Source organism: Cheilinus undulatus, linkage group 5 (assembly GCF_018320785.1).
Source record: "Cheilinus undulatus linkage group 5, ASM1832078v1, whole genome shotgun sequence".
NCBI classification, from domain to species: Eukaryota; Metazoa; Chordata; class Actinopteri; order Labriformes; family Labridae; genus Cheilinus; species Cheilinus undulatus.
In genome coordinates this window covers 25,911,964-25,924,736 of record NC_054869.1, presented here as the reverse complement: position 1 = coordinate 25,924,736, position 12,773 = coordinate 25,911,964, and the positions used below count along the sequence as shown (strand labels likewise).

General features: G+C 38.2%; 1 protein-coding gene across 2 annotated transcripts in view; it reads left to right on the top strand.

Annotated features, from left to right (window-relative positions):
• The window catches only part of dapk1 (death-associated protein kinase 1), a 94,737-nt gene that overhangs the window by 13,980 nt on the left and 67,984 nt on the right, over positions 1 to 12,773 (top strand). The window lies entirely within an intron of this gene.

The window sequence follows — 12,773 nt, the reverse complement described above, 5'->3', positions numbered from 1 at the left end:
TGGGAAACACTGACATCCTCCTACAAAAATGCCAATATCATTTTAAAACCACTATAGAGGAAAATTTTCCCATCACTGGTTATAGGAGCAGGATCTGCACTGCTCGTAGGGTTTAAACAGAAATAATGAGAATAAAAACATTCCTTGTTGCTGTTTTGCACAGATTTCAGCTCAGTTGACATTATATTATACATGACCATCTGTTATATAGCAGGCTTAGCATTAGTCCTGCCCTGTTTGGAACAGTCTCATCCACTTAATGACCATATCAGTCTGTAAGTAGCCAGTCTTTTCAATCTTTATAATAATGGGTAGTTTCTATAGGAATTTTTAAGGAAGTTTTTTCCAAGATAGGAGGAAAAAAGCCCCAAAAAACAGCTTTAAGACCTTGAAACGGGTGCTTTCATATGTGGAAAGCAGGTCTGTCAGCATTAATGCTTTAATCATGATTAATTAAGGTTCATAACTAGTGCTTTTTTTATGTGATTACTCTTATGCTTTATGTCCCTTTCAACACAGTTTGGTTATGTTTCTGCAATGTCTCTCAGCAGCCATAGTGATATAAAATAGGTACACCACTGCTCTTTAATTTCTCATTCACACTAAAATTCAAAGTCAGAAAGTCAAGTCCACCTTCACAGGGTTCCTGCAGATCCTATAAAAGTCTCAATAGTCTTAAATTGCACATTTGACATTTAAACCATAAAAAGTCTTTAAAGGTCTGCTTTTTACCAGTGAGAGGTCTTAAACTTTCACAGGCACTTTGAGTAAGACATGTCCTCATTGAGTCTTTGCTATCTAGCCGACCTTAAAAAACACCTTCCCCCACAAATTATTGCATAAACAATCTCCATAATTCAGGAAATTCAGTGTTGGATGTTCTAAATTTCCTGGGGGAGGACACAGTCCCTCTCTGACTTTGTCTGACTCACTGTGATTTAATAAAGTGGATACTGTTATGAAACACTGTAGTCCAGTGGTTTAACAAGTGGCTCACAAAGTTGCTCAATTAAAAAATCTTGCAGCCCACCCTTATTTTAACAGGTTTTTCCTGACAAAAAGTATTATTCTGATTTTTGAGAGTTAAACTGTTTAGAGTCAACTCAGTACACCTGCTCAGCACCGAAAATGTTTTGAGATAACAAGTACCTATACTGTACACTGATAGAATAGAAGCATTCAATGTGCCAGAAATCAAATTTTAGCATTTATAATCCTCACATTTTTTGCTCTATACCAGGTCATTGGTAATTGGTATTAATTTTCTCATTTTAGGTCTTACAAAAAATCTTTAATTCAATTTTTGAAAACGTGTAGGAACCTTGTATCAAATATTTACCTTTTCACTGTCCCCTTGTTTCCTTTTCAATCCAAGTTATTTTTTTCTGCGGTAAAGCTATGTTATAATCTTTGATCAACCTTATTTTGTTCAAAAACAAAACAGGCCTGTATCCAGACAAGTACTGTAGTCTATTACCCTCCATCTGAGACAGTACGAAAACCCAAAATGAAAATAAAAAAAAAGATTTAAATAGAAATAGGGGAGGTACTACTTCAGAAATCCTGAGCTGTATCACAGTAAAGATTGGAAAGCCAAAATGGCAGCATTGGTGCCTAAACTGGAGATGCCAGATCTCATATATATTTATATACTTACAAATAGTTTCAACTGCAGCCTTATGATGCTGTTTAGATATGGTTATTTTCAGTGGTTATCTGATTTTTCTTGTTCATTCATCTCTAGCTGCGATGCTTAAACTGCAGCTTTAGCTTGCGCTACATGAAGATAGATTGGCATTATGCACAGGGATGACACAATGCAGAACATTCTTGCACAGCCTACACTAATTGTTGTGTACTTAGTTCTTCTGTAGAGCAAGTTCAGGGCATGAAACTTAATCAGCTAGCCACTATAAAGTGTGTCACTGTGCCATCTGTGAGTCCTCTGTTAGCAGAGTTTTATCAGCTGTTGAAGTGTTTTATCTCTCTTGCACTCTTTATTGCCTAATCAAGCAGGCCATTTTAGTACTGCTGTCAAAAGTCAATGACCTGAAATGTACTCCCATGCCTTATGCAAGCAAATGATTGAAATTTAGGGAATTTTTAGTAGAAAAAAAATTAAATTGATCCTCACTGCAGGCTCAACATTTTTTGTTGCATGTTCTTGATCAATCCTCCCACAGTGTTCATTTTCTTGAAGACCCTGTACTTTGAGGTCAGCCTCTGTGTTTTTGGTGATGCATATAGAGTATGATTGAGATAATCAAAGGAAAAGGCAGAGCCTTTCAAAACTCTGTTCAGCTTACTCAACAAGGTCAGACTCAAGGCAAAGAAATGCAACTCTGTTTACCCAGTTGTAATTACACCAAATCACCAGGTGTCATCATCACTTAGCTTTCAAATGCCATCTTATTCCTTCATTGAAGAGATTGTCTCGTAACAGCAGGGTCACAGCAGCACATAACTTCTTTGAAAGAACGTACAAAACGAGTCTGTTCAGCTTTTCCTGAGTCATGACAGAGTTAACAGGCTCGAAACCTGCTGAATGTCAGTTTCAGCAGACATATAGGGGCCTGTTTCAAAGAGCAAGCAAAAAATAAAACAGGGGATGATAGATGGACCAGCTGATGCAGCCACACCCCCTGCCTCACCTCCTGCTACTGTCTCCTCAGGTGTTAGAACAAAAGTTTGGAATTAATCCGTGTGGATGCGTAATGCAAAATTTTGAACCCGGACCGCCCGCGTACAAAATGTATTAATTTAGATCTGGACAATTAAACTGACTTTTTACAAGTTGACTTCATTGTTAGCAGTCTTTGAAACTTTCTATGTGTCTCACTCTGTAAGACATTCAAATCAATACTCAAAATTGAATATCCACTTTGACTGTGTTCCGTGCTGCTGTCATCAAACTGAGAATATTGAAAAGCAATTGTAACCAGTACACAATGATTCATGAAGATAACATTTTTTAGTATATAAATGGTCTGATTTTCTGCATATTTGCATGCATTATCATGCAAAAGCCTTAAAAACCAGCATGGAGAATAATTATGAGCTTCACAGCTCGGCCTTGGCCAATTATCGCTGTATGATTAGAGAATACACATAATTGGTTCTGTTTGAGGAGGCGGCACAATTATGACCACAGCTCATTACTCTCCTTAATATCAGTCTGTCGTACGAGCACAAAGCAAAGGTTGGTGATTATATTTGTATCCATATTTTGGGTCGGCAGTTTCAGTAGACACCTGTGTTTCTGTAATCCTTAGGAGCATGATGGTGTTGTTGGTCTTAAAGAATGTGCTCAGGAGCTTTTTACAGTGAAATTGTATGGGAAACCATGGTGCCTGTAGATTTTAACAGGTCTGAAGATGGTAAAGGAAACCTTTCACCTCTGTCTACCTCTAAGTACAATGAATCCATTGTTTGTACCGCCTTAAAACCTTTGAGCTGGGGGAGGTGAATGACATTCCTCTGACATGTTGAATGGCTTTTCACTGTAGAGAAGGGCAAACAACGCCTGCGTCTCTTTTGGCTTTCTGTCAGTGATCTGTCTGTCAGTACTGATGCTTTTAGTTTTATTGTGTCCTCCCTCTTGATTCACACATCAGGTTCATATCTCTTTAGATTTTTGGCTTGCTTGTTTTTCTACTTTCTGATAGACATCAGCTGTCTATAGTCTTATTTTATTGTTATTTTATTTTCCATTTCTTTTATACTGGGTTTTGGGGTTAAGGCTCAGGGAGAGGATTAGTTATAATATTTTCCTCAGAAGGAATTTTTCATTGGACTTTTGATACATCAACTCCGGCCAGTTAAGTTTTTGTATCTCATCAAGTGTCGCCTTCAGCTATCCTTAATTTCTCCCTTTGATAAATCTGCCATCACTTTCTTTGTCATTTGGCTGATAAAATGCCGAAAATAATGAAAAAACACTTTCAGGAAGCAAAAGAAGAAAAAAATACCCAGATTTTCTTTTGTTTCTTTCTTGATGTCGGCTTGGTTATGTTCTCTGGTACCCCTTTTCAATATAACATCAGAGGAACATTTTTGCATGTGTATTATGTCACACAGCCCTACATTCAAGATTGATGTTGTAAAGTGTTCGAACAGGAACTGATGTCTTCTCAGCTCAAACTTAAATCGCTGTTAATGTGGGAAAAAACTCCCAACAGGACATCCTGGTACAGTCCATATCTGTACTAAACACACTCTGACACTCACTGCTCACGGCCACCAAGGATTATCTCCCGTACTCTTCCTTCTTCCAACCAGCACCGGTTCCTCTGCTCAATCCCTGAATCCCGTTGCCATGGTAACCCTTTCGCTGTACACAATGGCATGGCGGTTGCATAATGTTTTTCTGCCGGTGCAGTTTGTGGCCCACACTACAGATGAGTGGGCAGGCAGCACTCTGAGCTGCCCTCCCACACTTCGCTCCATGCTAATGAAAAGCTCGGCCTCATCGGGGAGTTTTCACACTGAATCATATCGGACAGCAGAGAGCCTCAGAGCCTCTGGGTTCTGCCCTGCTGCAGAAGGAACGTCCTTTTAGACTTCTCTGTTTGAAACTCGAACTGCCAGACTCTGGAGTTTGACTTTGTTTCATATTCTACCCCTGAGCTCCATAGCCAATAACATGGCCAATGAATTGATTTTGCCAGAATATGATGTTAAAAGTGCACAAAAAAACGAATAAAAATAGCAGCATCACAAATCAGCTGTCAACTTTAAAAGTCTCTGAATAAACAAATATGCCGTGTCCACTCATGCTTCAAATATTACCTATTTTTGTTGATGCCAACATGGCTGAAAGAAGGCCCTCAGCCTTCTTTGTGGCCCTGTCCTGGGGGGCAAGGCAAAGCAAGACCAGCTGATGAGTTTAGCACAGGAGAAGAGGAGCAGTTCATTGATGTTACCTCAGATTCAACAATGAGGTTGCAGCTCAAGTCCAAGATGTCCACATTTTTGATCAGAGTGGATAAAGAGTACCCACATCTAGGCAGAAGAGCCCTGCCTACACTCCTCCTCTTTGTAACATCCTACCCGTGCAAGCAGGAGTTTTCTGCTGTTACATCAACCAAGACAAAATACAGATTAAAGCTGGACATTGAAAATGAATAGTGTTACTCTCACAACTGAGCCCAGGACCAGAGAAGATCTGTAACACAAAACAAGCTGACAGTAGTCACTGAAATTATTACGTGGCTGGAAGGATAACCTTAAAAAATATTGACTTTTTTTTTTTTAATTTCAGGGAATAGTTCATATTCAGAGAGTCTGATTTTTAAACCTAAATTTTGGCGATCTAAGTTGTGGTAAATAGAAAAAAAATAGGAGCTTGTTGGCAAAAATTGGGACTGAGAGTGTGTTTTTCGTACATTTACATATTTTACATGTTGATTTGTATGGTGGGGGGTGGGGGGGCTTATCCTTTACTTCTGCTAAAGGGGGGGGCCTGGCAAAAAAAAGTTTGGGAACCACTGCTTTAAATTAAGTTTTTTGGATTTTAAGTTTTTGGATTTTGTCCTATTTGACTAACATCCCTTTCCTTTTAAAAACATTAAAAAATGCAGTTATTGATAAGGATGGAAAGAAATAGTTGCTTTCTGTTTTTTAGTATTTAGTTGATGTAAAGATTTTACAGGGGAGTTTGGGGCCTATTTTCTTGCATTGGACAATTGACAGTGTGAACAAAGACAGGATATGAGGAAAGGGAGTTGCATGAGTCACAGACAAGGTCTCCAGCTGGAACTGAAACAGGAACATTGTGGTTCGTTATGCAATCAATATATCTCTTGAACATTCAGTTATGTTTTTTCAAAATTCTCTCATTTAGAGTTTTCAGTCTACAATAAAAAAACAAAGGCTTAACGTGACTTCTTCTAAAGGCTTGTTGTGTATGAGTTACCATTACAAACCTAACTCTATTCACAGAGAAAAGCAGCAAATATTTGCAGTCTCAAGTGGTAACTAATGTATGTTTGCAAGAAGTAGTTTGTGTGAAGCGAGAGTATGACATACGTAGCTTGCACTGACCTGGAGGTATTAGAGATTGCTGTTCTTAATCTGTCAGCAGTATGTGGTTTCTGTTCTGTTTTTTTCTGCATTGTCATCTACAAATATTCTATGTATTAGCATAGGAACAGCCAAGAATCATGAAAAGTGTAGACCGAGTGCTCAGAGCTTTGTTTCCTCTGGTTCTGGGTGAGCAGACTAATGTGGTGAATTTGGACACTGACAAAGGATGTGTGTTCAGTGCCATGGGACTTCATTCAGCCCCCGTGAGCCAGACAATCTAATTAACTAGAGAAGCAGAACTTTAATCGTAACAATGTGTTGTATCATACAAAACAAAGATGAATGTTGGTTTCTTTATTTTGAAAATTAGGGTGGAAAACAAGTGATTGGGTAACTTATTGGAAAGATGCATTTTATAGTGAGAAACTGGGGTACAGCAATTTCAAAGAAAGAACAGAAGAAATATCAAAGCTAAAAGCTTTTGCAATTCCTTTTCATGAAGCATTAATAAACCAGCCTGTGAATCAGTCAAATCTGATCCATATTTCAAGCACAGCAATTTCCCACTTTCAGTCTTTCCAATCGCTTTCTTTCTCTCGTTCTCACTTTGTTTTCACTCTCTCGAGTGCCAAGCAATTTGGCAGCAACACAGCAAAGATGAGTTTTATCCCCATGAAATATTAATCTCTGAAATGAAAAGCAAAATGCATTCCACTGCACAGCACATCCAAGGTTTATCAGGTTGTTTTTTTTCTTCTAGTTTGGATTGTCATCCAAACTACTTCGCTGTCCTGTTTTTGACCTCTGGTTCATCACCAAATCCATGAAGTCGGCATCAGATTTCATAGACAAAAGCTCCTGTGTTTTCCATTAAGTCTGAGAAATTAGTTAGACCCTTATTCTTCCATACTGTGTAAATGCCTCCAAAGTAAAGCTATTGTCTGCAAATTGAAAAGGCAACTTACTAATGCTGACATACAGTAAGTATCTAAATGTGTTTTAAAGGGGACCAGGTTAATTCATAGATTTGTTCATGTGTATTAACTGAGAAACCCCTTTGTTAAAACTCCAGTATGTTTTGTTCATTCTGTACTGTTCACATTTGTGTGTCAGGGGTGTATAATAATGTTGAAACACTGCTTCATTTCAGCCTGAAAAAATCTGTCTCTGTCCTTCACCTGATAAAACAGCATTTCCAGTAAGCAGCAGTGATATGGGTAATTTTCTTCAGAACACACATATCGATTTGCTGAGACTGTCTGTTGTTGAAGTGCTGCAAACTTAGTGTGAGTGGGCACATTCAAGCACTCCAGTCTAAAGGAAGCTGAATAAAGCAGAGCAGCATATAAAAGTTACATAGTGATGTTATTATTGTACACTATTGCCCTGTTTGTTCAACTCTCCAGGGATTCTAGGCTGTAAGATAAATAGGGGTTTTGTTACAGTAAATTAAAATTGTAACTACTTCAGGTTATTGTTAAGATATAGATGAGATCTAAAATCTGTATTCTAATATGGTTGGGATGATTTTGTCATTTAGACCCATTTAAGGGAGGCAAAACTTGGCCTACCCTTTTCAAAGCTGGCTTGATGAAAGCTCTCATCAGCCACAAAGATAGAAATGAGGAATGAGACTCATTTCAGATTACAGCAACTCTCATTGTCAGATGTCAGCACTATTCAGCCTGAATAATAGACCTGTAGTTAATGATATTTATTCCTTTTCAGATCACCATTTACAGAGAGCATGTCACATTATTGAGCAGATGTGTGGGAGACATGTAGATTAGGTATGGTGAAGAAAAAAAGGAATGTTTGCTGAATGTCGGTAACAACTCTAGAAACCAATTTTTAACTACCATCTCAGCACCAGACACAAAATTGGACAAGTATGTGAATAAGGTTGAGCCTTTAATCTGTTTGAGAGCAAGAATGATCCATCAAGGGTTTGCTGAAGTAAAAAGTAGTGCTCAAAGTAAGTGACACAGTGAGCTCGTAATAATCATACACAAACTCAGCTGTAATTAAATAGTAATGTTGCTCAGCAATAGATGCATGTTTAAAAGCACAGTTTTGCACCATATGATATAAGTGATGTGAGTGTAGGCTACATCATCTGAGTTGCATTTTCTTCTGAAAGGGTTGTGTTATCCAAAAAGAACAAATCCAAACACATGTCATGTAGCCAAGTACACTCCCTCTGTGGTTTACACCAAAGGAGAACAAACTGTATGTGTAGGTGAGATTTCACTTACTATGCTCCTACTATGCTCCCCTTTATCTATGTGCATCGTGTGCATCAGATTTTGTGGAAGTTTATTTGTTGTGTGCCTTCCTGGAACTCTGCAAGGCTGCCTGCTATTGTACTTAACACTTTTCAGCTTTTCAGCACCCGCTCCTATTACACAGTAGTAATGCACAGAGCCAATCAATAGCTGGCTCACAATGCTGGATGGAGACATATACAGTGTAGTACTCTAACACTAAAGCACAAGGACATGGTGCTTGTCTTTGAAGGATAAGTTTAGGAATGTTACTGTGATGGTAAATTTTTCCATCCATTAAAGCCAAAAAGAAGTCTCTGCTAAAACCAGAAAGACCCTGCATCATGAAGACATATTGTTAGCTACATTCTACTCTACATATCTATTCTATATTTATTCTATATTTGCATTTGTGTGTTAATAAGTGACTTGTTAGTTTTCTGTTATTTGTGTCAAAACAGCTAATTGGTGGTAAGAGAATGTATAACAAAGCTGGCTTACTGAACGTGGCTAATGGTAGAAGTGCTAGTATTGCTGGTCTTTGATCCTCTTTGTAGGTAAATATCCATATTGCTGTGTTAAATGTTGTCACTCATTGCTTCAGTTATATGTAACTATAACCCAACACAGTCTCTGAACAACTTAATCCCAATATTCTTGGTCAAAACAGTGCTAAACCATGCTGTTCCCATTAAGTGCTATTGGGGCTGGCAGCTAACGGTTGTTTATGTCGGAATCAAGTCCTGTGCTGTCCACAAACCGCAGCAACACTGAGGCCACCATTATGCACTCTGGCTATTAGCTCACTATGTTAACAGCTAACTCTCCCACCCTAAACTCCAGAGGAGTGCATGCGCTAAGCGATGATAAGAGAGGAAAGGAGTGGACAACAGGGAATCTTGCTACTTGGTACAACATTTTAGGATTTCATTGAAAATCTGTACATATGTTTGATTTTTTTACAGCGCCAGTTTCAAACCAGTACACCCACAAAGTCTTCTTAGAGGCAGCAAGGACAATTGGAGCAATGGTGTGACGTCCAAGTCGAGACAGACAGACAGACATATAGACAGACAGACAGACAGACAGACATGCCGGCAATTACAGCAGTTGGATGTTTTGATGAGCATTTTTTCCCCAAACTTGGCTTTAACCCTTTACCTATTGAGTCTAAAAATGGTGATTTGGACATATTTTGTTATTATGGCTGTAAAATAGTCAGGAAATGCCCTAAGTCTGAGAGCTTTGGTCCCTTTTCCCAGGAGTACTTGAACTTAACTTTTCAACATCTGGTCAATTGTTATTGCACATTATATGGAATTGTCAGCAATTGAAAAGAAGAAAAACACAAAAACGGATTTGTTTTTCATGGCTTTCATGAGAAGAAATTTTGTTATTGCTCATGAAGTTTTAATTTGACATTTGAAATGTGAACCTGTACATGTTTAGAACAATCACCAGTCATTTTTTGAGTCTAGGACCCTGTGTGTGCAAAACACAGTGCAAAAGATAACTATATACATAGGCGAAAATTAGTGCAAATAAAGGTGGAAAAATGCATTCTCAACATTCTCAAGTAACATATTGTTATTGCACATGACAGACACGCACAAATGCCACTATCTAATGCTATTTTTGAAAACCAAACACCACTCTCGCTTGCTCTCCTTTTACTCTCTGCCTTCACTTTCCTTTTCTCACTCGTCTTCTGCCAAAGCTGCTGTTATCGTGGTGCTGTTTGACATTACCGTAATATACTATATATTAGGGCTGGACATAATCGAAATTTGATCGTGATTTCAATTTTGGCTTCTCATGATCATAAAAACATTATAATCGAAGAAAAATGATTAATGTGCCGCGCGGCGTGTATGCAAGTTCCTACACTGTAAAAGCACCGTGAATGCACCTGTGTTGCGTGTGCAGCAAGCATGTGACGTATGTGGATCAATAATACGAGGAGTGAGCGTTAAAAAACATGACAGAACAGCAGCCTTTGGTTGAGAAGAAGGGTAGGACATGGTAGGACAATTTGCATTTGCAATTTGCAAGTTTTACAGGAGTGCATGTAGATTGGGTATTTAATTTTATTTATTGTTTTTTATTGCTATCATTTAATATATTGTTATTATTTTACTTGTTACTAATTTATTTTTCATTGTTCTTTTAAGTTGTGGTTCAATAAATACTTAAGTTTTGAAATCAATGAATAATCGTGTTTATTGATCGTGATTTCAATATTAATCAAAAAAATTGTTATTTTTGCCATAATCGTCCAGCCCTACTATTTACCACGCATCATATATTGCCCGAAAGCACTGATTCTCAGCTCTCTGTCAGTGTTGGAATTTTTTGGGTGAGCAAACTTTCGAGGAGTTACAGTGTTGAGAATCCATGTAGCAGTTTCGCAATACTTCTGGTGTTTTGCTATGGTGTTTTGCTATGAATGCCTACATCATATGGTTGCGTGTACTGTAATGAACCATATATGTGCGCATGCCCACAATTCTCAGCTTTCCAACACCGTTGGATTTTTTCTCATCAGACAAACTTTGACAGAGTTACAGTAATAATACTCCGGACATATAAAACACAGCACTGGCGCGGGGTCAGTAGATAAAGGGTTAAAAACACAATATAATTGCCTCAATCTTATTAAAATTTCTTTTTTGTACCACTGTTGTATTATTCAAATTGGGATCAAATGTATGTTTTGATTTCTTGTGTCATTTGATCTTTCACAGATGTTCAGTCTGATTTCCTCCTTAATATGCTCGTAAAGCTATCTGTTTGCCACAAGCTCTTAAAAGTATGAAGTTGATCTTAAATCAGCGAGCTAGTAAGCCTGCATGGGATTTATGATTTACAAAGATTTTCTGAACAGAACATCTATCACTTGTAGCTGTGTGATTTAGAGGAGTTTAGAGATGAAATGGCTGTTGGTGGCTAATTACATTACTTTGTTGTTGTACTACACTGTGTTTCCTTTTTGGAGGCAGTGGTGAGTCAGCTCTAATCAATGAAGTGACAGCTGCATGGTGATGGAGATGCTAGCAGGGTGGCTAATTGCTTTGAATAATCACTGATGTGATGTTTCTTGGATGACAGCTTTTACAACTGTGGGGAATCTACGCCAATTTAATGCCTTTAACCAAAAGAAAAATGCTTTGTGTTTTATTCCATTATCCTACAAACACTGTGCCCACTGTGTTTGATGTTCAGACAATCCGAGGGCTTTTGGTTTATCCTCATGTGTTACTATAGATTTATTTGAGGGGTGTAGGGGAGTGCCGGTTTAAGACGGCTGTGATATACATTGCATTATACTCTCCAGTATAGACTCTCTTTAAGAGGCTGTAATGTATAGATGGATTATGGCAGGATTGAGGCCAAAGATTAGAGGGGTGCATATATCACACTGTCCTCTTTCAGCTCTGTCTCCATAACCGTTACTTACATATTAGATTATTCTGTAGTAAATGATTTACATCTAATGCTGTCTAGACCATTAGCGTATTCTGAAAGAGGGCTCAGTCATGAACTGTCTGAGTAAAAACTCAATCTGTAAAACAGCAGGTTTATTTTCTGTCCTTTAGTATGAAGTGTGCAGATGCATAAAGATATCACAGAGATTTCTCCCTGCCTCTGAGATCGTTAAGCCAGCTAGAGCACATGCTGAAATCAACTCCCCTGTAGGGAAATACACATTTTCAAGGCAGGTAGTGCTGTGTGTGTGTCTAAGTGTGTGTGCAGCCATGCATGTGTCATCTTCAGCTGCTGTCAGCCCGGGCTGTGCCAGATACCCTGTGCTGAGGACGTGAGATTCAGACTGAGCTTGTTATCACCTGGTTCTTCTTAAGAAACCTGCCGATACAACGCAACCCTGTTTCTACTTAAGAGCTAAAAAGTTGTGTGTCATACAGATGCACATTTTATGCACTCATGATTGATTTTATCCTTGTGTGCAACAAAAAAAGAAGAAACTAAACCTCTGTATTTTTTTTTTTTGCCATTGCATGAGTAGTTTGTCATGTAAAGCTGGGTGATTTCGGTATTTCTTCCTAACTTGACTGTTACCCGTGCTAGGCTATATAGTCAGAGTATGAGACTGGTAAAGGAAGTAGCAAGACTATGTAAGAAAAATGTGATTGTCAACCAGCTAATCATGCCTTACTATCATTCTCCTCTTGGGCTGTTTTACAAAAATGAAACTTATGAAAGAGCTCCTTATGCAGTCTGTAGAACTGTTAAGCTTGATATTCTGTGCATGGAAAACTCTACTGACCTCATTTTATACCATTTGTGATTAAATTTTTATTACATTGCAGTTCATTTAGTTTACTTTGGACTGAATCTTGCTGCCTAGTTGGAAAATTAACTGAGTTAGAGGTATCACTGTACAAAACATACAGGTTTCAGCATTTCATGTTTGGCAGGTGTTCAGAGTCACATAAATATCTGCCAGGTACTATTTCAGCTTTCATT